Source organism: Bubalus kerabau, chromosome X, assembly GCF_029407905.1.
Source record: "Bubalus kerabau isolate K-KA32 ecotype Philippines breed swamp buffalo chromosome X, PCC_UOA_SB_1v2, whole genome shotgun sequence".
In the NCBI taxonomy this organism is placed as follows: Eukaryota; Metazoa; Chordata; class Mammalia; order Artiodactyla; family Bovidae; genus Bubalus; species Bubalus kerabau.
In genome coordinates, this window is record NC_073647.1 from 22,490,138 (window position 1) to 22,517,980 (window position 27,843).

At 37.6% G+C, this 27,843-nt stretch overlaps 1 long non-coding RNA gene across 3 annotated transcripts; it reads left to right on the forward strand.

Moving 5' to 3' along the window:
- The first annotated feature begins 776 nt into the window (after positions 1-776).
- LOC129638643 (uncharacterized) lies at positions 777-27,688 on the forward strand. 3 transcript variants are annotated; one of them, XR_008707950.1, is made up of 5 exons: positions 777-903; positions 1,511-1,608; positions 16,355-16,472; positions 16,880-16,986; positions 27,481-27,688. It is a non-coding gene; the product is annotated as an uncharacterized LOC129638643 (long non-coding RNA). The 3 variants fall into 3 exon arrangements; XR_008707951.1 differs by lacking the exons at positions 777-903; positions 1,511-1,608 and adding an exon at positions 6,291-6,455; XR_008707952.1 differs by lacking the exons at positions 777-903; positions 1,511-1,608 and adding an exon at positions 6,966-6,994.
- Positions 27,689-27,843: the final 155 nt, after the last annotated feature.

Below are 27,843 nucleotides of genomic sequence, written 5' to 3' on the forward strand. Positions count from 1 at the left end.
TGCCATATAAATGTGAATTGAAAACCTCAGTTCCAGTTTAGTCAACTAGTTGCCTTAAATACCTTCTGAAACAAGAAGGGGAATGAATAAACAGAGTGAGTCAGTCATCAAGTATTCTGCTGAATCTCAACCCCTGCGCTGCCCTGCCACCACACGTACACATTAATATCATATGAATAAGTTGACACAAATTAGATCCACTTACAACACTAAAAAATATATACTAATGTGCATGTCCTTTGATGATTAACTTGTTTATGTGGGCTATTTTTGGTTAAATATATGGAAAATGACCAACCTACTCAGTAATAAAAGGATAGGGAAAGAATAGCAGTTTTGTGGGTTTTTTTTAAAACTCCTGCAGTCCTGGATCCCATTTTTCATCCCTGCCTCACTAAGCTATTTATTTCCTTTTTTTTTTCTTGATATAACTACTGAATTATAGGTTTAGTACAAAGTTTAACTATAATAGGGAGGGAAAAATGGATAAATGGGAAAGGACAGTAAACTTAAAAATGTATATTTGTGAAAAATCCATTAAGATGGGAAAGAAGAAGGAGAAAGAAGAGGAAATGGAAGGGGAGAGGTAAAGGAAGAAGGAGGAACGTAAAACTAGAGAAAAGGAAACTTAAATGGATTTCAGTGTTCCATGCATTTGGCAGTCTTCCTAACAACATAACAAACTCAGCGTGTTCTCATTATGTTCTAAGACTTAGAAGAGAATGGCTTCCCTGGTGGCTCAGCAGTAAAGAATCCACTGGCCAATACAGGAGACATGTGTTCGATCTCTGGGTCAGGAATTTCCCCTGGAGAAGGACGTGGCAACCCACTCCAATATTCTTGCCTGGGAAATCCCATGGACAGAGGAGCCTGGCGGGCTACAGTCCATGGGGTCACAAAAAGGTCAGACACAACTTAGTGACTAAACACACACAATAAGTTATAAACTTGATCATCAGTTTTACTCACATTCAGACCTGGTTATCATGTTAATGTGTAACATTTTCTTCAAAGTCAAGGTTTTGACAATGCAGTTTTCTGTGATTAAATGCTTTCCATAATATTGAAAAAATATATTTGTTCATTGTATGCTACAAACAAATCCATCTACTTAGTTCATTGTGTATGTTTAGCAAAATAAGGATAGCAATAACTTGAAGTTTTAAAATAAGGAATGAGGTTAAATTATGATATATCCTTAATACATAGCTTTATAAACACATGTAGAATTTAGTTAATAATGAGAAAAATTATAATCATAAAAAAGTAGATTATATATCACATTATTTAAAGTGCAAATCCAATTTTGTTTAAAAAAAACAATCACGTATACACACATATTCAGGAACTACTGAAAACAGTGATCTCTGGATAATTGCAATGTAAAAATTTTTCCTTTTGTTTTTCTTTTATAAATTAATTGCAATGAAAAGTTTTACTTTTGCAGTTGAAAGCATAATAAACACATTAGATAAAATATATCTACCTTGATGTGCATTCTTTGTCATAGGTGAAATGACATCTGAACACCATCCAGAGAGAATTTTCCAAGACACAACCAACATGCTTTCTTCTGATACTAATCCCAGTGTTTGATAGGAATGTGTGGTAAGTATTAACGAGACTGAGCATTCATCGGCCACTTTTGGTTTTTCAGTCTACTTTGGCTATTGTACGTATTCAAAAGTGTGGTATATTATGAAATATTTTTAGTAAGTTTTATAAAATGACTATCCCAAATGGATACTATTAACTTTAGTTCTTCTACCCAACACTTAGTATATGGTAGACACATTTTTAGAAGTGGGCTTTTGGCGTTAGATTAAGAGGTATTAGAGAAATATTAATACATAAAAATGCAAGCTTGGGAAAGAGTCATCTGCCCATCTTTTCTACCTTGGATTTTTGTGTACTTTTTTAGGCTGAGCATATGATTTAGAAGTGTGCCAAGAAAGCAACTTTTAATAATCAAAATGGAAAATACAGAGAAGGGATTTTTATTATCATTACTGTTGGTTTTGTTTCACTCCTCTTATGAAACTGCTCCTGTAACCAGTGCCAATCCCTTGTTCATTTTGCATTCATTTGTACACAAAGCGCAGAGATCTCTTGAATTCTGTTATCAATGAGTGGCATTTTCTTTTCCTAATCTATCCTCAGATGTTCTTGATAGAAACAACAGTAGTGCAGGAGCATCTCAATTCACCAGCAAAAATTAGCACTGTCACAAACTCTCCTGTGTTGCCTTCTGATTCTAGTTCTCCATTTATTGTAATTGATGAACTTGCAACTAAATGATTCACTCATCTCAAGACTTTCTCCCCAGTGGAGAAACACACATGCACTCACTTGCTTGATCTCTCTCTCACACTCACACATATGTTGGATCAGTAACAGAATTGTCTGTGATATAATTGACTATTTCTTATTTATCTTTTTTTCTCAATTTCCTAAAATTCTGTTTACAGAACTTGCATGTCTAATTCCTGTGTATGCTCTTAAAAGCAACGTAGTGATTCATGTTGATGTATGGCAAAACCAATACAATATTGTAAAGTAATTAGCCTCTAATTAAAATAAATTTAATTTAAAAAAAAAGCAACGTAGTAATACTTTCAAAGATATTTTCCAAACAAGATGTATCTTGGAGATATAATCATACATCTTCAGGTTGCTAATATATAGAAACATACTGCGCCTTGACTTTTAAAAAAAAAAAATTGAGAGCTCTATTTATGTGAATAAAAAATAAATAAAATTTACATTCTAATGAAATATAATTGTTCCATTAATCAACAGGTAAAATGATTTTGAAAATTATGTGCTGAATATTTATGCTAGTTTTTTTTTTAATATTTTCAGTAATTGCTAGTTTCCATTCTGTAAAGAAAAATCATCTATCAAAAGCAGTTTTAAAAACTAAGCTAGTTATACTGTACTGATCCAAGGATTGCCAATTTTTCACATGAATCCTTGGATGTTTAATTTGTTGCGAAGAAATATGTATGGGAGGCAAGATGAATGGAAGCTAATTGACTAGCAAGAAAATTATATGTAATTGGGGCTTCACTCAATTTGTACTTAACCTGATTATCCCTGATCAATTTTGTATTCTAATTAAGTGTGAAAAAAGACAATGTGGATAAATTGTGGTCTTTTGCATTCTATGAATTACCTTGTATTCATCATCATGACTACTGATTTGATTAAATTGAGTAAATTGTCTAACAGGCTTAATATGTTAGGGCTTTTCTGCAAGAATCATGTGTTTCCAGTTGTTCCCAAAGGGTTATAAAGATTTGTTTAAAACCCAATTTTCTCTTCAAAAGTCTTAAGGATCTTTTAAATAAGAAAAATCATCTGTTAAAAATTTTAAATCTAAAGTAAGTGCTCTAAGTAATTGGGGCGAGTATTAGCGTTTTGAAAAATAGAAATGTGTTATATCTTCATGAAATGAAGTTGAGAATTGGTTTAAATTTCCTCAGCTAATGAAGGTAGAAATGGCTATCTAAAATATTTATTAAATGTTTTTCTTTCTCATTAGAAATAATCAGAATGATTGAACTCTGATGTACGTGTATCCCACATGGGAAAAAGATAGGCATCAAGAATCTTTTGTCAATGGCCCTGATGGAATTGATTAGAATGGATATATATTGTGTGCGTGTTGGGGGAAGGGCAGATTCTATTCACCTATGGATAAATGAAACTGAATATTTCTGAGATGACTGGAATCATCCTGAAACTGGGATAGGATTCTACAAATCGACTTAGGACACATGAACTATGAATATTGCCTTTGTTATTTAGCTTCTTGCCAGACATTAGTTGATGAGTTGTGAACATATAAGGGGGCTCTCACAGAATGAAGTATGATTCCAGTGATGTTACTTGCTGAAATTATATATTGACAAAAAAAAGTCCCCATGCATTATTTGACACTTCAGCAAAAAAAAAAAAAGTTTTTCAGAATGATCAAAGACTAAGGATAGAGAAAGTAAGCAATGAGGGTGAGACTGTAACTCAGTGTGTGAGGAACTTTCATCCAGAAATCTTGGTAGTCTTGACTATCTCATCCTAATACACTTTTTTTCAACTCAGACAATTTCTTTCACTCTATTTTCTTAGTTTTTATTGTTTTAGTTGAATCCTAGGGTGCCACAACTCACTATAATATGCTCAGAATTGAGGACCTTGTGGTTGGTTTTCCATTCTATTACCTTTGAACTTGTATATTGGGCGGCTCCATTTCTTAAATGATTTTCCATTTATTAATTTTCAGATCAAAGCAATTCTAAGTTTTACATGAGATATTTTGTAGTTAAGTTTTAAAAATTATAATAAGACTATGTTTTGTAATTCTAAACATGCCGAGGAACTGCTGTACCAATTTTCCACAGTGAAGGACATGTACTGGTTTCTTAGGGCTACAATAACACAGTACCACAAACTGGGTAGCCCAAAATAATAGAAATGGATTATATCTGTAGAGACCCTGTTTTCAAATAAGGTCACATTAAGAGGCGCAGGGAGTTAGGGAGTTAGAACTTCACCATTATCTTTCTGTGGACATGATTCAACCCACAACAGGATGGTTTTGGAATTTTTGATTGTTCCAATTTTTTAAATTAGTTTTTTAAATCACCTATCTTATAACTCATCTTTAAAAGTGTAAGAACAAGAGGTGATCATATTGTACATGTGTTTGTATGTCTTCCTATACATTTATATATATATATTTATATATAAATATATATAATTATAAATATAAATTTATAAATTATAGTTGTAATTGTAATATTTAATATCATTTATAAATAATATTTTAATGTCAACATTTAAATAATATATAAATTATAAATAATTAATATAATTTATAAATTATAAATATATATTAATGTATAAATATAATATATATATATAAATATATTATAAATATATATTATAAATATAAATATGCTAGTTTTCACATTTTCAGTAAGAGGATAAATAAAAGTGGAAATATGTTTTTCAGATATTTTAAAAGCATCATTTTTAATCCTTAAATGTGTTCATGTTCAATCACATATTCCTATTTTACTTATAATCTTCTAAAAGAGCAGCACTCAAATTTATCCTAACATGAAAACTCACTGCAATAATAAGTTATATTCTCAGATCAGGAAAAAGATATGGTTCTTCAAATTTTTAATGACTAAATAAACTAATTGAGTTTGCAATATCAAGTATATTCAATAAGTATTGAATATTTTCTGTGTACACAAACTATACTTAAAACTGTATATGAAAATGAGTAAGATACCTTTCCTATTGTCAAGCAGGATAAGTGTGAAAATAATGATACAAGGTAGTCTAAGATAGTATGACCATAAATACACATATGAAAAGATCTCTGTACTATAAAAGTAGGAGAGAAAGACAATAGTGAAATCACAGAATCTTAGAACTTAAAGCAGTTTCAGTTCAGTCACTCAGTCGTGTCCGACTCTTTGTGACCCCATGAACCTCAGCATGCAAGGCTTTCCTGTCCATCACCAACTCCCAGAGCTTGCTCAAACTCATGTCCATCGAGTCGGTAATGCCATTCAACCATCTCATCCTCTGTCATCCCATTCTCCTCCTGCCTTCCATCCTTCCCAGCATCAGGATCTTTTCCAATGAGTCAGCACTTCACATCAGGTGGCCAAAGTATTGGAGTCTCAGCTTCAGCATCAGTCCTTCCAATGAACATTCAGGACTGATTTCCTTTAGGATACACTGATTGGATCTCCCTGCAGTCCAAGGGACTCTCAAGAGTCTTCTCCAACACCACAATTCAAAAGCATCAATTCTTTGGCACTCAGCTTTCTTTATAGTCCAACTCTCACATCCATGCATGACTACAGGAAAAACCATAGCTTTAACTAGACAGACCTTTGTCGGCAAAGTAATGTCTCTGCTTTTTAATATGCTACCTAGGTTGGTCATAGCTTTTCTTCCAAGGAGCAAGCATCTTTTAATTTCATGGTTGCAGTCACCATCTGCAGTGATTTTGGAGCCCAAGAAAATAATGTCTGTCACTGTTTCCATTGTTTCCCCGTCTATTTGCCATGAAATAATGAGACCAGATGCCAGGATCTGCATTTTTTGAATGTTGAGTTTTAAGCCAACTTTTTCACTCTCCTCTTTCACCTTCATCAAGAGGCTCTTTCTTTAGTTCATCTTTGCTTTCTACCATAAGGGTGGTGTAATCTGCATATCTGAGATTATTGATATTTCTCCCGGCAATCTTGATTCCAGCTTATGCTTCATCCAGCCTGGCATTTCGCATGATGTTCTCTGCATATATGTCAAGTAAGCAGGGTGACAATATACAGCCTTGCTGTACTCCTTTCCCAATTTGGAACCAGTCTGTTGTTCCATGTCTGGTTCTAACTATTGCTTCTTGACCTGCATACAGGTTTCTCAGGAGGCAGGTAAGGTGGTCTGGTATTCCTATCTCTTGAAGTATTTTCCATAGTTTGTTGTGATCCACACAGTCAAAAGCTTTAGCATAGTCAATAAAGCAGAAGTAGATGTTTTTCTGGAATTCTTTTGTTTTTCTCTATTATCCAACGGATGTTGTCAATTCAATCTCTGGTTCCTCTGCCTTTTCTAAATCCAGCTTGAACATCTGGAATTTCTTGGTTCACATACTGTTGAAGCTTAGCTTGGAAAATTTTGAGCATTACTTTGCTATCGTGTGAGATGAGTGCAACTGTGCGGTAGTTTGAATGTTCTTTGGCATTGTCTTTCTTTGGGATTGGAATGAAAACTGACCTTTTACAGTCCTGTGGCCACTGCTGAGTTTTCCAGTTTTCCAAATTTGCTGGCATATTGAGTGCAGCACTTTCATAAAATCTTCTTTTAGGATTTGAAATAGCTCAACTGGAATTACATCACCTCCCCTAACTTTGTCCATAGTGATGCTTCCTAAGGCCTACTTGACCTTGCACTCCAGGATGTCTGCCTCTAGGTGAGTGATCACACCCTCGTGGTTGTCTGGGTCACTAAGATCTTTTTTGTATAGTTCTTCTGTGTATTCTTGCTACCTCTTCTTAACATCTGCCTCTGTTAGGTCCATACTGTTTCTGTCCTTTATCGAGCCCATCTTTGCATGAAATGTTCCCTTGGTATCTCTAATTTTCTTGAGATCTCTAGTCTTTCCCATGCTATTCTTTTCCTCTGTTTCTTTGCATTGATCACTGAGGAAGGCTTTCTTATCTCTCCTTGCTATTCTTTGGAAATCTACATTCAAATGGGTATATCTTTCCTTTTCTCCTTTGCCGTTTGCTTCTGTTCTTTTCACAGCTATTTGTAAGGCCTCCTCAGACAACCATTTTGCCTTTTTGTATTTCTTTTTCTTGGGGATGGTTTTGATCACACCTCCTGTACAATATTATGAACCTCTGTCCATAGTTCCTCAGGCACTCTGCCTATCAGAACTAATCCCTTGAATCTATTTGTCACTTGCACTGTATAATCGTAAGGGATTTGATTTAGGTCATACCTGAATGGTCTAGTGGTTTAAAGGAGTTTAGAAGTCTTTTAATCTACCTCTCAATGCAGGAATCCTTTTAAGAATTCCAGACAGGTTGTCTTTTAGCTTTAGTTTTAAATCTTGTAATTTCAAAGTGATTGACTGAATCCCTCACAGGCCAGCAATTCATTCTATTGATGGACAGTTCTCAGTATTAGAAAGTTCTTACATTAAAAAGGGATGTGGGGTTGGAATTTGTATCTCGGTGGCCTGTTTCACTGGCTCTTTAGAATTGAGGCAAATCAAATGAGCTATTAAAAGCACATGAGTTAAGATTCTAATTCTGCATTAATCTTTGTTCCTGCTCCCTGAATTATTAGTACTCCCACTACAGCATATTTAATCTCATCTTCTAAATGAATTTTTGAAATTCACCTGGAAGCAACTGTATATAAATATCCATGATGAAAATGCATGTATGGTACTTTGGATATCTATGGAGAAAACTAATTACAATTTGCCTGAAGTGTTTTTAAATATTTTAAATCTTAGAAAGTTGAGCTTGAAAAATCTATCATATACATAGACTTTACTCTCAGATAGTTGAAATTCTACATTTAAAAAAGGCAAGGGAATAATAAGTTATTCTGGTGAAAAGGCAGCTTTCTTTCCCTTAAGTTCCATGATATCTCACAGATTTCTTAAAATGTGCTTCTTAACCTGAGAGTAAATAAGATTAATTTTTACAAATGTCCATAAGGTATAGGTGAAAAGAGTCACACATCATATAGAATGTTGGAAACTTGCTCAACTTTCTTAATAGTGGGAGACATAGTCTTTCAGAAGAAATGTGTTAAATTGATACAGTTATTAACGGAATCCTATAAATTGACCAATAAACTATAGTATGAAATTGGAGATCTCTGTGGCATTACTGACAAAAGTAAATTGATAACACTGGTTCACATCAACCTTTTAGTTGACTGACCAGTCTCCATTATTAGTGAGCACAGGAGTCAGAAAGCCTGACTTGCAGCTCCAGCTCTATCACTGGCCCTGTATGACTTTGGGAGGTCACGTCACCTGTCTGTGTTTCATATTTCCAATCTGTAAAACAGAGTTGGATTAGATATTTCTAAGATCCCTTCTGCCTCTTAAAATTTTACTGATTCTGTAAAAACATCTGCCTTCATCTTTGCTAGCATGACAGCAAAAGTCATGATGACATTAAACTCCAAAAGGCTTTAAGAAAATATTTAGGAAATTAGACAGCTTTTTACCTAATATTTTGATTATTTCTGGCAATAAGAAATTCATTCTGTTTAGCCTCATGAATAGTTTCTTCTCGTCTATGAATTATGCATGCTTTATGATGAAATGTGGAAAGCTAATTCCCCCCTGATTTCTTGTTTTGTGTGGAAAAATGATCCTCTCAGGGGTTCCATATTAATAACAAGTTCCACTGACAAAACACTCACCGTAAAGTTTTCTTTCTACTATAACTACAGCTTGAGACAAAAAAAAAAAAAAAAAAAAAGAGAGAGAGATATAGTTTGTATATTTTTTTCAGAGTAGCAAAGGAGACAGGGCCAAAAGCAATATCAACTATAAAAATTCTATCCCAATACACATTTGGAAGTGCTCAGCAAGTACTAAAAAGCAGATAACCAGCAAAACAGCCTTTTCTTTTTCCTTGATAATTATTATATGGCTATAAGAAAAATTTCTCCCTCTATTAGTTTAGTTGATTTCTTAGCATGATTCATGTTTGGTAACTCTCCACTGAACACAAATGAAAAAGGACATATTTGAAAGTCGCAAACAGCTGGTCCATGACTTTGTGCTGAGGAAAGAAATATTTTGAAATCACATTATCCAGCAGAGGAACCTCACTGTACTTTTCATTTCTAGTCCCACTTTTCTGAGAGGAAAGGTTTAGTTTGCTTTCTTTATTTTTTTAAATTTAGTGAAGGAAAATTGATTTACCCTAGGTGTCCATCAATAGTTTGCTTTCTTAACTAGACATATTAAACTCTGCAGTGGTTTACATTGTCATATTCTTCTATAGTATTTTTATAAGTGTGAGTGAGGTCTTTGGAGAGAAAACTGCTAAGGCTAGCATGTTAGGGCTGTCAAGGGACATTCAGCTAAAATTCCCTTAAACTTGATTTGGAATACATGCTCATGCCACATTGATTATCCAAGGTTTTAAAAACTTGTGTAATAAACAAAGCTGTTGAGAGCATGGGGAAAGTGGTATATGAATTCACTGTGGTGGATTCCTAATGTCCTTTCTAGAGGAAGTTTAGTATGTATCAAAAACCTTCAAAATGTGTACATCTTTAAAATTTGTTTTATTTATTTGGCTGTGCTGGGTCTTTGTTGCTGCACAGGCTTTTCTCTAGTTGTGGCGAGTGGTGGCTTTTCTCTAGTTGAAGTGCACAGGCTTCTCGTTGTGGTGACTTCTCCTGTCGCTGAGCACAGGCTCTAGGGCATTCAGGTTTCAGTAGCTGCAGCTCCTGAGCTCTATAGCACAGGCTCAGTAGTTGTGGTGCACAGATTTAGTTGTCCTGCGGCATGTGGGATATTCCCGGACCAGGGATCGAACCTGTATCTCTTGCGTTGGCAAGCAGATTCTTTACCACTGAGCCACCAGGGAAGCCCCAAAATGTGTACATCTTTTGATATAGCAACTCTTCTAGGAATTTTTCTTAGGAGAATATATAGGACAAGTTGAAATAGATGTTGACTGTAACATTATTTGTCACTTTGGAAAACCTAACATTTTTAACAAATTGGGCTGGGACAACTGAATATCCATGTGCAAAACAATGAAATTTGACTCCTACCTTATACCATATACAAAAATCAACTCAAAATGGATCAATGACCTAAGTATTAAGACCTAAAGATCTTTTCAAGAAAATTGGAGACACCAAGGGAACATTTCATGCAAAGATGGGCACAATAATGGACAGAAATGGTATGGACCTAACAGAAGCAGAAGATGTTAAGAAGAGGTGGCAAGAATACACAGAAGAGCTGTACAAAAAAGGTCTTCATGACCCGGATAACCACGATGATGTGGTCACTGACCTAGAGCCAGACATCCTGGAGTGTGAAATCAGGTGGGCCTTAGGAAGCAATACTATGAACAAAGCTAGTGGAGGTGATGGAATTCCAGCTGAGAAATTTCAAATCCTAAAAGATGATACTGTTAAAGTGTTACACTCAATATGCCAGCAAATTTGGAAAACTCACCAGTGGCCACAGGACTGGAAAATGTCAGTTTTCATTCCAATCCCAAATAAGGGCAATGTCAAAGAATGTTTAAACTACTGTACAATTTCACATGCTAGCAAGGTAATGTTCAAAATCCTTCAAGTTAGGCTTCAACAGTACATAAACTGAGAACTTCCAAATGTAGAAGCTGGATTTACAAAAGGCAGAGGAACCAGAGATCAAATTGCCAACATCTGTTGTATCATGGAGAAATCAAGGAAATTCCAGAAAAACATCTGTTTCTGCTTTATTGACTATGCTAAAGCCTTTGACTGTGGATGACAACAAACTGCAAAAGTATTAGAGATGGGAATACCAGACCACCTTACCTGCCTCCTGAGAAACCTGTATGCAGGTCTAGAAGCAACAGTGAGAAACAGACACAGAACAACGAACTGGTTCCAAAATTGGGAAAGGCGTACAGCAAGGCTGTATATTGTTACCCTGCTTATTTAATGTACATGCAGAGTATACCATTTGAAATGCCAGGCTGGATGAAACATAAGCTGGAATCAAGATTGCCGGGAGAAATATCAACAACTTCAGATATGCATATGATACCACTCTAATGGCAGAAAGTAAAGAGAAACTCAGAGCCTCTTAATGAGGGTGAAAGAGGAGAGGAAAAAGCTGGCTTAAAACTCAACATTCAAAAAATGAAGACCATAGCATCTGGTCCCATCACTCACTTCATGGCAAATAGAAGGGGAAAAAACTGAAACAGTGGCAAATTTTATTTTCTTGGGCTCCAGAGTCACTGTGGATGGCAACTGCAAGCCATGAAATTAAAAGATGCTTGTTCCTTGGAAGAAAAGCTATGACAAACCTAGACAACATGTTAGAAAGCAGAGACATCACTTTAGTGACAAAGATCCATACAGTCAAAGCTATGGTTTTTCTAGTAGTCAGGTACATATGTGAGAGTTGGGCCATAAAGAAGGCTGAGCACTGAAGAATTGCTGCTTTTGAATTGTGGTGTTGGAGAAGACTCTTGAAAGTCCCTTGGACAGCAAGGAGATCAAGCCAGTCAATCCTAAAGGAAATCAACCCTGAGTATTCATTGGAAGGACTGATGCTGAAGCTGAAGCTCCAACACTTTGGCCACCTGATGCGAAGAGCAGACTCATTGGAAAAGACCTTGGTTCTGGGAAAGATTGAGGGCAGGAGGAGAAGAGGGCAACAGAGAATGAAATGGTTGGATGGCATCATTGACTCAATGGACACGAGTTTGAGCTAACTCCTGAAGATGATGAAGGACAGGGAAGCCTGGCGTGCTGCAGTCCATGGGATCATAAAGAGTTGAACACAACTTGGTGACTGAACAACAACAAAACCATTTAATTCTTAGAAAAAGAAGAGGGTAAATATTTATGACCCTGGATTTAGCAATGGATTCTTAGATATAGCACCAAAAGGAAAAATAAATTGAACTTTATAAAAATTAAGAACTTTTGTGAATCAAAGAACATTATTCAAGGCAGTGAAAAGGAAATCTGTAGTGTAAAAAAATTTTGTAAATCATATCTGATAAGGGTTTAATCCTGAATATGTAAGCAATTCTGATAGCTCAACAACAAAAAGCCCAATTAAAATATGGGCAAAGGACTTTATGAATAGACATTTCTCCAAAGAAGATATACAGATGGTCAATAAGCACATGAAAAGATGTTCAACATTATTAGTTATTAGGGAAATGCAAATCAAAACCACAAAGAGATGCCATTTCATACATGCTATTGCTACTGCTGCTAAGTCATGTCAGTCGTGTCTGACTCTGTGCGACCCCATGGACGGCAGCCCACCAGGCTCCCCCGTCCCTGGGATTCTCCAGGCAAGAACAATGGAGTGGGTTGCCATTTCCTTCTCCAATGCATGAAAGTGAAAAGTTAAAGTGAAGTCGCTCAGTCGTGTCCGACTCTTCGCGACCCCATGGACTGCAGCCCATCAGGCTCCTCCGTCCATGGGGTTTTCCAGGCAAGAGTACTGGAGTGGGTCGCCAGTGCCTTCTCCGTTTCATACATGAGGATGGCTCGAATAAAAAAAGACAGGAAGTAGCAAGCATTGATGGAGATGCAGATAAATGGGACCCTTGCACCTTTCTCACTGGAATGTAAAATGACACAGCAACTGTGGAAAAGTTTATCAGTTCCTCAAAATATTAAACACATAGTTATCATATGATCCAATAATTCCACTCCTTGAAAACAAAGCCTTGAACAGGTACTTGTATGCCAGTGTTCCTTGCAGCATTATTCATTCATGATAGCCAAAAGGTTGAAACAACTTGAGTCCATCACCAGATGAATGGATAAAATGTGGTATATCCATAGCACGAACTATTATTCAGCCACAAAAAGGAATGAAGTTCTGACACTTGCTACAACATGGGTGAACCTTGGAAACATTATAAGTGAAATAAGCCAGACACAAAAGGATAAATATTGCATGTCACCACTTACTTACACAAATTCGTAGAAACAGAAAGTAGTTTACAGGTTACCAGGGGCTGGTGGGAGGGGGAATGAGGATTCTTAATGGGTACAGAATGTCTGTTTGAGATGATGAAAAACCTTTGGAAATATAGAGTGGGAATGTAATTGTGAATATAAGCTTCCCAGGTAGCACTGTTGGTAAAGAATCTGCCTGCCAGTGCAGGAAACACAAGAGATGGGGGTTCGATCCCTGGGCTGGGAACATCCCCTGGAGTAGGAAATGGTAACCCACTTCAGTATTCTTGCTGAAAAATTCCATGGACAGAGGAGCCTAGTAGGCTACAGTCCATGGGGTCACAAAGAGTTGGACACGACTGAGCACACATGCATGCATGTGCTGGATTATACACTTCAATATGGTTAAAATGGGAAGTTTTATGTAAAAAACTAGAAACCTAAAGTCTAACACTAAAGTATCAGTTAAGCCAGCACTTATCAGAGTGTTTTGTAAAATATAAGTAAGTGCCCTGAAGAATTAAAGAAGGGGGAGGCCATGGACAATCTCTGGTCAAGTAAGTTGGGGGAACTCAGTTAATTCATTTCTTTAACATGTGAAAGCCCAAGAAAGGGAATATGGTATGGAGCATTTTAAACTATTTAACCTAAGTCCTATTTTTTTGAGGGTCATCTTGTAGAACTAATGTTATATAGAATGTCCTCTGGGAAACTTTGGGTAAACAAATTACATACAGTATAGTCATTCCATGGAAATCTCTGTACCTGTTAAGAATGATGTACCTGTTAAGAATGTTTATACTGTATTGTAAAGTAAAAAAGTAGTGTTATTAATGGTATCTCATTTATGTTTTTTAAAAGTATATGTATATATTTTATAGGGATCTATAACAGAAAAAATTCTGTAAGGCTATTCGCCAAAATGTTTACATTTCTAGGAGGTGGAAGATGCATGATTTTGTTTTCATTTGTGTTTCTCTTTGCTTGTCTGTATTTTCATTTTTTTCACATAGCAAACCTGTTACTTGTATAATCAAGAAATAATAGAAGATAAATATGTTTTAGAAATTCATATGCAGTTCTGACAAATGTGAGGGAAAGGATAAGAGCATCAGTGCTCCCTTATCACTATTGGATTCTTCACTTGAGTGTGTGCGTGTTAAGTCACTTCAGTCATGTCCAGTCAACTCTGCGACCCTATGGACTGTAACCTGCCAGGCTCCTCTGTCCATGGGATTCTCCAGGCAAGAATACTGGAGTGGGTTGCTGTGCCCTACTCCAGGGGATCCTCCAGGGGATCTTCCCAACCCTGGGATCGAACACACATCTCTTACATCTCCTGCATTGGCAGGTGTAAGGGGTGTAAGGTGCTACCACCTGGGAAGCCCTCATGCATTGGCAGGAGGGTTCTTTACCACTAGCACTACCTGGGACTCTTCACTTACTTCTATTTTAATTTTAACTGAAGGAGAGTCAAAGAGCCTTTCAACTGTTTGAATGTTCTGCTCATTAAAAAATTCCCCCAGATATTGAACTGAAATCTATCTTCCATTCTTTGGTCTTAATTTGTCATAGGGAATGCCACAAAAATAGGCAAAGTCTATCTATCACCTCTACCCTAGTGGCTCAGATGGTAAAGAATAAGCCTGCAATGCAGGAGGCTCAGGTTTAATCCCTGGATCGGGAAGCTCCCCTGGAGGAGGGCATGGCAACCCACTCCAGTGTTCTTTCCTGGAGAGTCCCATGGACAGAAGAGCCTGGTGGGCTACAGTTCCATAGGATCACACAGAGTCAGACATGACTGAGCGACTTAGCAGCAGCATCACCTCTCCCACTGGTGTAGACTTTCAGATATTTGGCAACAGCTACCATGTCCAGACAGATCTTTTCTACTCTAGGTTTCCATTCTAGTCTTTTTTCTCTGAGATGGTTTCCAGGCCTTGTTACCATCCTGGCCATTAACCTCCAATTTGTCAATATCCTTCAAGTGTGGCACCCAGAAATGACTACAACAGTCCACTCTTGTTTTTCACATTTCATTATCAGTTCCTAAAAACTTGTGATATTATTAGATCCCTCTGATTAAAAAAATAATTTCAGATTATTTCCCAGTGCGATAGGACTGTACTCTGAATCCTATCCTAAGACTGTATATGACAGATACTCAATTATCTATTTTTCCCATCTTTTAATTTCTAAAGCTATATAGATGAATAAAATATTCTAGGTCAGTTCCTCATCAGATCTCTTGCATTTATTGTAACCTTAATAGAATGTTTGCCAAACACCAAAAGGATAATGAGCTTCCACACTGATGGTGAGGGCAAGAGGTGCCCTGTAGTCTGGCCAAGGAATCTGAAGACCCTCTTGTCCTATACCATTTTCTACTCTTTGTCTCAGTCATTTGATATCAGTTTTTAGATTAGTCAAGCTTCATCCAGATTAATTGGCCTCTCTATTGAGATGCATTTCATAAGATGATAGTGACAAGCCAGGGTTCACAGTGATGTAGAACATCGTATCTTGTCCTTAATCTGATCCCAGATCTCCCAACCACGGCAACCCACTCCAGTATTCTTGCCTGGAGAATCCAATGGACAGAGGAGCCTAGTGGCTACAGTCTATAGGGTCACAAAGAGTCCGACACGAATGAGGGACTGAGCACTGAGTGCATGAGCACTCCCAACCAACCTAGTGTATATTGGTCTCCTTTCCAGCCTAGTGAATCCTTTGGCTTTTATTCCTTTTGCCATTCTCCCATATGGTAGGCACTATTTAAAAGAACCTGTTAAACCATATATACCAGCTCTAAATAGCATTGCCTCAATGCCTTCTACCATGCACATGTTCCTGGGTGCTTAGTTTTTTCAAGAGAGTGGTTTCCTAATTGTAGAGACTGCATCTTGGTTCGCAGTTTACACAGGATACTTACTACTTACACTTGCTAAGTAGATGTATCTTTAAATTTTCAACTTTTGAAGAGTTTTTATTTAAACTAGCGTATGGTACAGTGAACCCTAGTCAATATTCTGTAATAACCTAAATGGGAAAAGAATTTGAAAAAGAAAAAAATCAACTCAGTTGAGATATAATTTACATACTTACTATAAATTTCATCTATTTTAAGCTTTCAGTCAAGATATAGACCACTTCCATGGAAATGTCCACTGACCTTTCATCATTAATCTTCTACTCCTACCACTGGCTCCAGATGACCACTGATCTCCTTTTTATCATCACTACAGGTTAGAGTTCTCTTTTATAGAATTTCATATATATGTATAAAATCATACAGTATATATTCTTTTGTGTCTAGTTGCTTTTGTTTAGAATGTCCTTGAAATCCATTCATGTTGTTTCCTGGATCAGCACTTCATCTCTTTTATTGCTGAGTTGTGTTTCGTTGTATGTATATGGCACAATTTGCTTATCCATTAACATTTTGATGGATATCTGGGTTGTTTCCAGTTATGGGTTATTACAAATAAAGCTGCTATGAATATTTGTGTTTAATTGGACAAAAGTGGACATTTCCATGGAAGTGGTCTATATCTTGACTGAAAGCTTAAAATAGATGAAATTTATAGTAAGTATGTAAATTATATCTCAACTGAGTTGATTTTTTTCTTTTTCAAATTCTTTTCCCATTTAGGTTATTACAGAATATTGACTAGAGTTCACTGTACCATACACTAGTTTAAATAAAAACTCTTCAAAAGTTGAAAATTTAAAGATACATCTGCTTAGCAAGTGTACGTAGTAAGTATCCCGTGTAAACTGTGTTTAAGCTTTTGTGTAGATGTGTATTTTAATTTCTCTTGAGTAAATACCTAGTAGGATTGCTATGTTATGTGAGTGCATGTTTAACTTTGTAAGAAATTGCTGATCTTTCTTCCAAAGTAATTTTACCATTTTATATTCCCACCAGCAATGCATGTTCATTTATGTGGCCCGTGTATGTAGTTTGTTTAAATGATAGTTTGATTTTGAAATCCTAATTTTCAAAAGGATTTGTTGTGTTAAATGTTGCTTGAGATAGGAAAGCCATCAATGAGAGTGAGGAAATATGTTTAACTATGTTTATTTTATCAAAAATGCTCATCAGATTATATTTGCTTTCAAAGAATTTACCTTGTTTAGCTTGAGTTTGGGTATTTAGCCAAATACAGTTATTCATTACTGTTTAAGATGATCAGCTGAAGGGAATACTTCCTTCAAAAGATAATCCTATTTGACTTAGAAAATAAACTGACTTAACTTTCTCCAGAGGCTTCTAAGTTTCTTTAGGAATAGCTTCATATGACTTCTCGCTTTTAGTTAACTTCAAGATAAATTCATAGATAAATCATAGTCAGTTAAAGAGAAGCTATGGCTTGCTCAAGTCCCAGTGACATACTAATGTGTATGTAGCCTCCCAAACTCACTCGCTTACTGACAGGAGAAGAGTCTGACTTTCATAGGTATTTGCCAGTGTCCTGTTGTTCAGGGGGCTGTGGGTACCAGGAAAGCTATGAAGCATGGTATCAGCCTTTGGATCTTGGTGAAAGAAAGAAAGAAAAAAGCAAACCAAATAGATGTACTTGGTCTATTTCATCATACCTAAGACCCAAGGGTTTAATAGAGCACATGTTACCAAGCAACACACTTTGCTAATTTCACTTTACCAAATAGGAACTCCAGCAGAAGTGCCAGGATTGTCTGAGTCTTGTCTGGGACTCCTCAAATGTTGAGCAGGAGAAGGAAACTATTTGTGTACTAGAAATGTAGTACCACATTTGGCCATCAACTAAAGGGTTTTGTTCTCTCTTTTACTACATTGTGAAAGCAGAGGTAGTGTACTTACTTACCTTTAGGGATGTCTATCCCATTGTAGATGTAGTGTTCTGCAGCAAGCAGATCCAACATTGTTTTCCTTTGTGACTCAGGACTCACACAATACCACATTTGAGGGCTAATATTACATTTGGAGGTCATTAGGCAATGCTTGCTCGATGTCAGAGATAAAACCATCCTGCTCCTAGCTTTTTTGTTTGTTTGTTTCCATGACAAGCTTTTCTTCAGTCTCTAATTTTCTCTAAACTATTTTAAAATATTGTTCACTCCATTCAAAGGCTTACTTTCCCTTTATAAATCAATACTGAAAGACTACATTACTACATTATCTTGAACTTTTCTTGCTGTAAGCCTTTCAGAGAACCTGGGTTCATCTGTGTGATTTTATGGGAGTCTCACTATTAAAAGATAACTGAAACTAGGGAAAGAGCTCTGGGGTTCAGATTCTTAGGCTGAGTGGTTCAGTCCCATATTATTTTTCATGAATGAAAATGGCCTTTTTTTTTTTGGTGGCACTGGGTCTTAGTTGTAGCATATGGGATTTATTTCCCTGATCAGGGATCAAACCCCAGGCCCCCGCATTGGGAGTGTAGAGCCTTAGCCACTGGACCACCAGAGAAGTCCCGAAAATGGTCTTTTTTAAGAAACAAAGCTCATTTCTCAGGAAGTTGAATGGCAGAGACTAATCATGTTAACGGAAACTAGGCACCGTCTCTCTGCTGATGTATTATTTATCGTATTTATATTCTGTTTCTTCCCCCAAAGGACTTGAATTAGAGACAACTGAAGTTGAGAGTTTGTCTTTAGTTTTAGCTTGATTTCTGTTGCCTCTTTCCCTCCAGCAGCCCAAGTGCCAGCCTTCCCTCCCAGTGCTCCCAGAGGTTTATTTTCTTACCATCTTCTAATCAAAACTCCCATCCTAGCAAGTCTATAATCAATTTAGAAATTCTGATTAAAGTTCTTCGCAGGAAAATTAAAGTGACCAATAAATTTAACTTTGAGGGAAGGTGTTTGTATTTTAAAGCAGTAATTTAGCTCTAACCTCAGTCATTAGATTTTGAGGGTTAGTGGTCAGGGGATGATGTAGCTGGGAGCTTCTATTCCCTTCTATTCCCTTCTATTCCTGTCCCCTCTCCCCATCTCTCCCAAGCATGACATGGAGTAAGCAGAAGCCATGGGCCCTTCTGTCCTACATTGCCTTTTTTATTTTTAAAAATTTCCTTTTAATGGTAAATACTCATAGAAAACTTGGGAAATCCAAAGAACTACAAGATTAAAAATTTACTAATAGTCTTAACTCTCAAAGATGATCAATAATATTTTGATGTACTTCCAGCCTTTTCTCCTATTTATATTTTTGAAATATTTTTGTGATCATGCAATATATAAAATTTCATATTTTTTGTTTTACTTATTTAAAAATTTAACAGTTTTTTATATCAATGTAAATTCTGACCAGAGGCTATAAGTACATAGTACATGTGTATGTTTGCTTACTATCTTACCCTGACTACGATTTCTTCAATTAGATCCTTATTTGGGGACATTTAGGTTATTTTCTCTTTAAAAAAATGAAGTATTATTGACCTAGAACACTATGTTAGTTCCCTGTGACTCATTTATTTGTAACTGGAAGTCTGTACCTCTTAGTCTCCTTTACCTATTTACTCATCCTCCCAACCCGCCTTCCCCTCTGGCAACCACATGCTTGTGCTCTGTACCTATGACTCTTTCCTGTTTTGTTATGATTGCTCATTTGTTTCTGAGATTCCACATCTAAGTGAAATCGTACAGTAGTCCTTATCTGACTTATTTCACTTAGTACAATACCCTCTAGGTCCATCCATGTTTTTGTAAATGGCAAGATTTCATTATTTTTTTTATAGCTGAGTAATATTCCATTGTGTATATATATCACATCTTCTTTATCAACTCATCTATCGATGAACACTCAGGTTGCCTCCATGTCTTGGCTGTGTGAATAACGTTGCATTGAACATGGAGATGCACATATTTTTGAATTAGTGTTTTTGTTTTCTTTGGGGAAAATACCCAGAAGTGGAATTGCTGAATTGTAGGGTGGTTCTATTTGTAATTTTTTGAGGAGCCTCCATACTGTTTCCCACAGTGGCTGCACCAATTTAGAGTCCCGCAACAGTGCATGCAGGTTCCATTTTCTCCACATCCTCACCAATGCTTATGATTTGTTGTCTCTTTTGATAATAGCCATTCTGACAGGTGTGAGGTGGTTTTGATTTGCATTTCCCTGGTAATTAGTGCTGCTGAGCAAATTTTCATGTACTTGTTGGCCTTCCGTATGTCTTCTTTGGAAAAATGCCTAATCAGATCCTCTGCTCATTTTAAAATTAGGTTGTTTGTTTTTTTGATGTTGAATTGTATGAGTTATGTGTATATATCCTCATTATTGTTTCCATTTATTTAGGAGGAAGCTGAGGCTTGGGAGAGTTAATCACTTGCCCAAATTTCCTCCTAAAGAATAGGTACCATAATGGTACCTGTGGCATAGAATTACTGTAAAGATAAAATTAACTATCTGCAGCATTTAAAAATACCAAGTTACCTGTCAAATAATAAGCATGCAGTTTTAAAAGTGCTGGTTGTTATTGTTCTTATATACTAACTAGTCTCTGTAATGAACTAGTTACAGAGGCCAGCCGGAGATATCATCTAGTATCCCCTTCTAGATTTTGTGGCATGTAATACTGAGTTTCCGTTTATGTTGGTGTTATAGAGCTTCATTTAAAATAAATTTAGGTAGGGAAAGGTAAGTCAGTTTAAAGAAACCATTAGGTATCAGGTAGTATGTGGATATGGCACAGATGATGATAAATATATATGAATGCCTACCTCAGTGGTTCCTCATTCCTAGAATAAATGTAAACTCTGTAGTGCAGCAGTCACTCTATTTAATATTGCACTGTGCAATGTTAATATTAATTATTGATATTTAAGAACAACATATTATATTACCATAATATCATAATTTCACTCCCAGCACCTCATCCCCTTTAGCCTACTCTATCTTTCCTTTTTTCTTATTACGTTCTAACAGTCTCTGTAGTTTGTTTATTACTTTTATTATTTGTATCTCTTCACTAGAATGTAAACTCCCCCAGGGCAGGAATCTTTTTCTGTTTTTGTTCACTAAGTGAATAAACTGCCTAAAACAATGCATGGCCTGTAACAGATAGTCACTAAATATTTAGTGACTGATTCGATGAATACATGTGAAATTCACAGTCTTTTACAATCTGGTCCCAATCTATTTACAGGCTCACCTCTTGTCCTTCTACCCTCTGGGTATCACTGATACTAGCAGTTTCCAGGGCACACCGTTTGCTCCCACATCCCTATGCATTTACTTATACTCTCTCCTTTGGCCTGAATAAATAATCATAAATTCAAGCAGATATTTAGTTATAAGAATGTTCTTCACCATCTATCAATGAAAAATTTGAAAACAGCCTCAATATTCATCAATAAGGGATAACTTAGAGAAATCACGATAACTCGCACTTGAGGAAGGGCAATTTGGCAATATCTGTCCAAATTACAAATGTGCAGAGCCTCTGAACCAGCAGTTGTGCTTTAGGCAGTTTATCCCACAGACATACCTGCTTGTATGTCAAATGAATACGTGCTGGTGAGTCACTGCCGTGCTTTAGTCACTCCTGTTAGACATAGCACTGACAGCACTCATTACATTATTATGTAGAGCTGTATTTATTGATGTGGGAAGATTATAATGGCTAACATTAATTCAACTTGCTATGTGTCAGGCACTGTGATAAGTGTTTTTATATATTTTTGTCTCACTGAATCCTCACAACAGCCCTGTGAGGTAGTTACTATAATAGTCCTCATTTTACACAGGAGGAAATGGACTCAGAGACGTTCATTTACTTAACCAGGATGAGACGACTAAGTCTGTGCATGTGTTCCCAGTCGTGTGCGACTCTGAGACCCCATGGACCGTATCTAGCCAGGCTCCTCTGTCCATGGGGTTTCTCAGGCAAGAATACTGGGGTGGGTTGCCATTCCCTTCTCTAGGGGATCTGCCCAACCCAGGGACTGGACCTGTGTCTCTTGTGTCTCCTGCATTGGCAGGCAGATTCTTTACCACTAGCACCATCTGGGAAGCCCATGATGTTTGAAATACAGTATGACAGTATTTTGTGTATGATGATCCACTCTTGTAAGAAGAAATACATACAGATATCTAAACTTATATATGTGCATATAAAATGATTGGAAAGAAACACACCAAAATATTAACAGTTACATGGTGAATTATGGGTGGTTTTAATTTTCTTCTTTTTGCTTATCATTATTTTCTGAGTTTTCTGTTAAATTTTGGGGCTGACTTGGAAGAAGTAAAGCCAGGAGGCATGAATTAGTTGTGTAATTTTAAAGATGGCTAAATTTTTTAAGTTTGTTGGTAGTGTGGAATAGTGACACTGATATGAAGGAAGTGTTTTTAGGCTGAGAGAGAAAAACTAGCCAGGAGGGAAGAGCTTGTCCAAAGGGAAAGAGGATGGCCAAGTGTAGGAGAAGGCAAGAGAACCTAGTGTCAAGGACACAGGTGGAAGAGGAAACCTTGAGGAGGGAGTCCCTTGTTCTCTGGAGGCTGAGGAATGGGGATGAGCAGGCAGATGTGAAAAAGCAGTGACTTAAGAACACACAAGGTCAAGTACCAAGAGAATCGAGAGAATCAAGGGAGTTCCTGCTTGATGACCTATGTCCTGTCATTGAAACTCAAAGCTTGGCCCTCAACTGAGGGGTTGGGGTTGGGGTGAGGGTGGGGTAAGGAATCTGAGGAGAGGGAGAGGATTTGAAACAATCGCTGAGAGAAATTTGATACAGATATTTAAAAGGACTACTTTGTAGCCCTTGGGGCCCTGCTGAGGCTGGCTGGCCTGGTTTTGTAACAGAGCCAATCTCATGACCTTCTCCAGCAATAGTTAGCAGGCTGGGAGTGGGAGGTGGAGAGAATGGATGGTGGGGCTTTCACAGGGCTGAGGATTGGCAGCACAGGTGCTCCAGAAGGTCACAGGGAGAGTGAGTCCAGAGATCAGCACTAGCGTGGCTAAGATGGCTGATCACAGCACCAGCTTGGAAGGAGGAAAGGAAGCCAGCAAGCTACTGATGCCTCTGGGCAAGGAGTGGGAAGGAAGGACAGGCTGGTGGTCCTGGCAGCAGAGTGGTAGAGGGAGACCCATGTGAGGCTGAGGTCAGAGGGGGTGTTTCTGAGTTTGATACTGTATGTTGAAATGGTACCCTATAGTGCCACTTGGAGTAAGTGGAAAGGAGCAGAAGGTAAACTGCACAAGGGTGAAGACAGCATTAAAATAACTACAAGCTGATGAAGGGCAATTTGGCAATATCTATCAAAATTATGTGTGCCTTCCTTTTCATCCAGAAATTCAGCTTTGAGGCATTTATCTTACAGATAGATACACTTACTTTGGCGCAAGATGGATGCATAAGGTTGAGTCATTCCAACACTGTATGTAACCTCAACGGATTGGAAACAGCCTGAAAGTCCACCAAAAGTGATTTGACTCCTTAAATAAACTGTAGTTCTTCAATGGAATGCTAGGTAGCTGGGAAAGGGAGGAAGCTCTTTGTGAGCTGATATGGAATGATCTCAAATATTTTGTTAGCTGAAAGAAGCAAGGTACAAATCAGTGGGAATAGTTCTCAATCTCTTTGCTGCTGCTAAGTCACTTCAGTCGTGTCCAACTCTGTGCGACCCCACAGACGGCAGCCCACCAGGCTCCCCCGTCCCTGGGATTCTCCAGGCGAGAACACTGGAGTGGGTTGCCATTTCCTTCTCCAATGCGTGAAAGTGAAGTCGCTCAGTCGTATCCGACTCTTTGCGACGCCATGGACTGCAGCCTACCAGGCTCCTCTGTCCATGGGATTTTCCAGGCAAGAGTACTGGAGTGGGGTGCCATTGCCTTCTCCGCAATCTTTTTGTTAACATGAGTAAAACATCCCAGGAAGGATACATAAAAAAACTGTTAATGTTGGTTGCCTCTGAGGAGGGAGAGCTGTTGGCTAGGTGACAAGGTTTGGAAGGCGACTTTTCACCTGTCCTTTTGTTTTGTACTCTTTTTTTTTTTTTCCGCTTTATGGAAGTGTAATTACAAAATAAAAATTGTGTATATTAAAATTATACGACAGTATGTACCTTTTGAATTTTGAACCACAAGGATACATTACTGAGAAAATGAACTAAAACATTATATATATATCTATCTATATATATATATATAATTTGAATCTCTTTTATAGATACTAAATCACTTTTTTTTTAAGCACAAAAAAATCCCACTAGAGATTTGCTTCACATTAGTCACTTTGCCAGGGCCATGGGTGGGAATTTGAATGAAATTAAATTATGTGTTGATAATCGCTAAAGCTGGGTGTTGGGTATATGGGGGTTCATTTTCTTTTGAAACATGAACTTGCCATTTTTGTAGGTAAAAAATTGTCACATTTTGACAGTTTTATGTGCTGTTAAAGCCATAAAATGTCATCATTATTAAGCTAATGCTTTTCTCATTATTTTTATAAATTTTCCATAAAATAAATGTGTTTTCAGCAAAAGGAAAAATAAAAGAGCTCCCACCAGGCCCTTGGTAGGAACATTCAGGTACTTTCTCATCCTGGCTCCTGTATCTAATTATTTAGTGGAAATTCCCATTCCCCCATTGACATCTGAAACAGCAGTACTGCCTTGTTGATTTCCCTTAATTATGGAACCTGGTACTGTTCTCGGGATTTTTCCTATTAACAACAATCTCTCCCCATCCTGTTGTGTGTTAATTGGGTACTACCTTATCCTTATTGCTGGTAAAGTTCATCCTGTTCTTCAAAAATCACTTCTTTAGTTTCTTATGATCGCCTAACATCCTCTTCCTGCCTCACAGTCTATTATTAGCAATCCTAACTAATTTGGGGCCATGCCTGTATGTATCCAGGCTACTCATATTAATCAATCTAGGCGCTGATGTCTCTAGGACATTCAGTATACTGCACCATAAAGTTCATCCTAAGCCATCAGTAAGCCCGCTTGTGTTCAACCTTTCAGCTTCTAGTGTTTTTGCTTATGCCTGCACTTCTTACCGGAGAAGGCAATGGCACCCCACTCCAGTACTCTTGCCTGGAAAATCCCATAGATGGAGGAGCCTGGTGGGCTGCAGTCCATGGGGTCGCGAAGAGTCGGACACGACTGAGCGACTTAACTTTCACTTCTCACTTTTATGCATTGGAGAAGGAAATGGCAACCCACTCCAGTGTTCTTGCCTGGAGAATCCCAGGGACGGGGAGCCTGGTGGGCTACCGTCTACGGGGTCACACAGAGTTGGACATGACTGAAGCGACTTAGCAGCAGCAGCAGCACTTCTTATGTTACCTCAGAGGCTATGGTGATTTGGGCCTGGCCCCTGACACCTGCTAATCCAGGCCTTTTTGTCTGTCCTTAGAAGGCAGGTGTCTTTCTCTTGCTGTCTACAGGCACCTCTTCTCTATAACTCACAGTCTGTTGGTCAACTCTGCTTACATGTCCCATTGCCATCCCCAAACTTAATTAGTTTCCCCAACATTAAGCTTCTCCTTTACCTCCTCTGTAAAGAGCCTCCTCCGACCACCTCATCCTAGGAAGTCTTTACCACACTGAATTGTCCTGGCCCTTTTTTTTGGTCCTGCCAGCCCCAGGCTGTGAATTTCTGGGTTAAAGATGGAGACCATGTCTTGTTCTCCCTTGAATATCATACCTATCACAGCATCAGACACAATGGTTAAATGGTCGAAATAATATTTTTTTAATTTTAATGTGAAATATTTTCAACTTAAGGAAAATTGTCTGCAAAGAGAGTAAAAAGAAATTTCACATACTCTTGATGAAGATTTATCTATTGTTAGCCTCTTGTTACATTTATCATTCTCTCTCTCTCTTTCTACACACACACACACACACACACACTTTTTTCTGAAACACTTCAAAGTTGCAGACATGTCCCATCACCCCCTAATACTTCAATGTATTTCCTAAGAACATTCTCTTATATAAACACAGTTAAGTTAGCAAATTCAAGAAATATAACATTGATACAGTATACTATTACAGATAATTGTCCCAAGAATGCTCTTTTTGCTATATTTGATAACCTTTTGAATCCTGTGGTAATAAGCCTGTAAGTCTGCAATTGATATTTTTCATGCTTCACACCCGATAAACTGATCAAAAAGCCACTTTGTCAAGATACTTAGTCACTGACTTTAATTTTACTTGAGCTACATAATATTTGTCTAAAATTGTATTTGCACTAAATGTGGGCCTGTTTTACTAGAATGATGTATCAGGGAAATAAGGAATCCAGCATGTTACTTTCATATTGAAATGTAATGTTGATACACCTGGAAGCTATAAAAATGTAAATCAACTATACCTCAATTAAAAATATTTTTTAAGTGAAAAAAAAAACAACAACAATAAAGCAGCAGTGGAATGTTGATGTGCCCTTGTGCCCATTTCTGGGTCTCCATCAGTAGTATCACTGAGGCAGCCAGGAAGGCACCATTTTACTCATTAACAGTGTGCTCAACCCTATGCTAGATACAGGGGAGAGAGAACATAAAGGAGCTCTCCTAAGGACCTTCCAGTCTAGGAAGTAATGTGGCAGCCATACAGGGAACAATGAGCAAAGAGAAGGCTAGCATTTGCTAGGCACCTATTAGGTGCCAGACACTTTAGAAACCCTGTAATGCAGGTATTATCCCCATTTGCCCAAGATCACAAAACTAGTAAACAGTAGAATTAGGATATGAACCCAGGCCCCTATGATTCAAAATAAGAAAATATGAGGCAGCTTATAGTCATGTGCTGTGGGCCAGAAGAGATGAATTAAATAAGTCTCAGTGAAATGCATGGAACCTACAAAGGCCACTCTGGGGACTCTCTGGGAGACAGAGTGTGTTGGGATGCTGACAACCAGCAGCAGGTCCTCCCACCCAAAGCCCTTTAAAACCTGCCTGTTATAACTACCTGTTCTCACTGAAGGGCACAGGCTCTGTCCACCTCCGCTTCTGGTGGACTTGGGGCGATGGGGAGGGGAAGCTGATTCACATTTCTACATTCAACTGCATTGGCCCCCTCTCCAAGGCTAGTTGAACTGTTTATCTTCCAAGTGCCTTGACGTCCTGGGGGCAATTTCTCTACACTTCTCAACATCAGAAGCACAGCTCCCTCTGAGCTGAGAGGAGCCTCTTGCTTTACCACAGAACCCCACACCCTCCTGACCTGTCCTCTCCCACCCACCTACCCTTATGCTTCTTTTTGCATGGAAGGCATGACAGGAATTTAACATGTTTGTGTTTTTTTTTCCATGACAGGGAGAAGAGCTGGCTTAGACAGATGTAGAACTGCCCAGTCTGCTTAAGGCATACCAACTGAATAGCTTAGTCCAAAACATCAGTTCTATAGATTAAAAACTTGAAAAAGGCCACATGCATTCTGACATTTTTTTCCCCAATGAAGAAACTAAGATGAAAAAGGAAAAGTTTGTTCCTAAGTCTGTAGTTCTAATCCTCAACAACCAAGGAATTATGGTGTGTGGGGGTGGGGTTCTCTTAAAAGAAAAATTGGCTAAACGAAGGGTTTTGTAGGGTACTTAAAAGAAATGCAGGATTCTGCTTGATGTTTGTTAACTTTTTTATTTTGAAATAATTATACTCATAGGAAGTTGCCCTTCACGC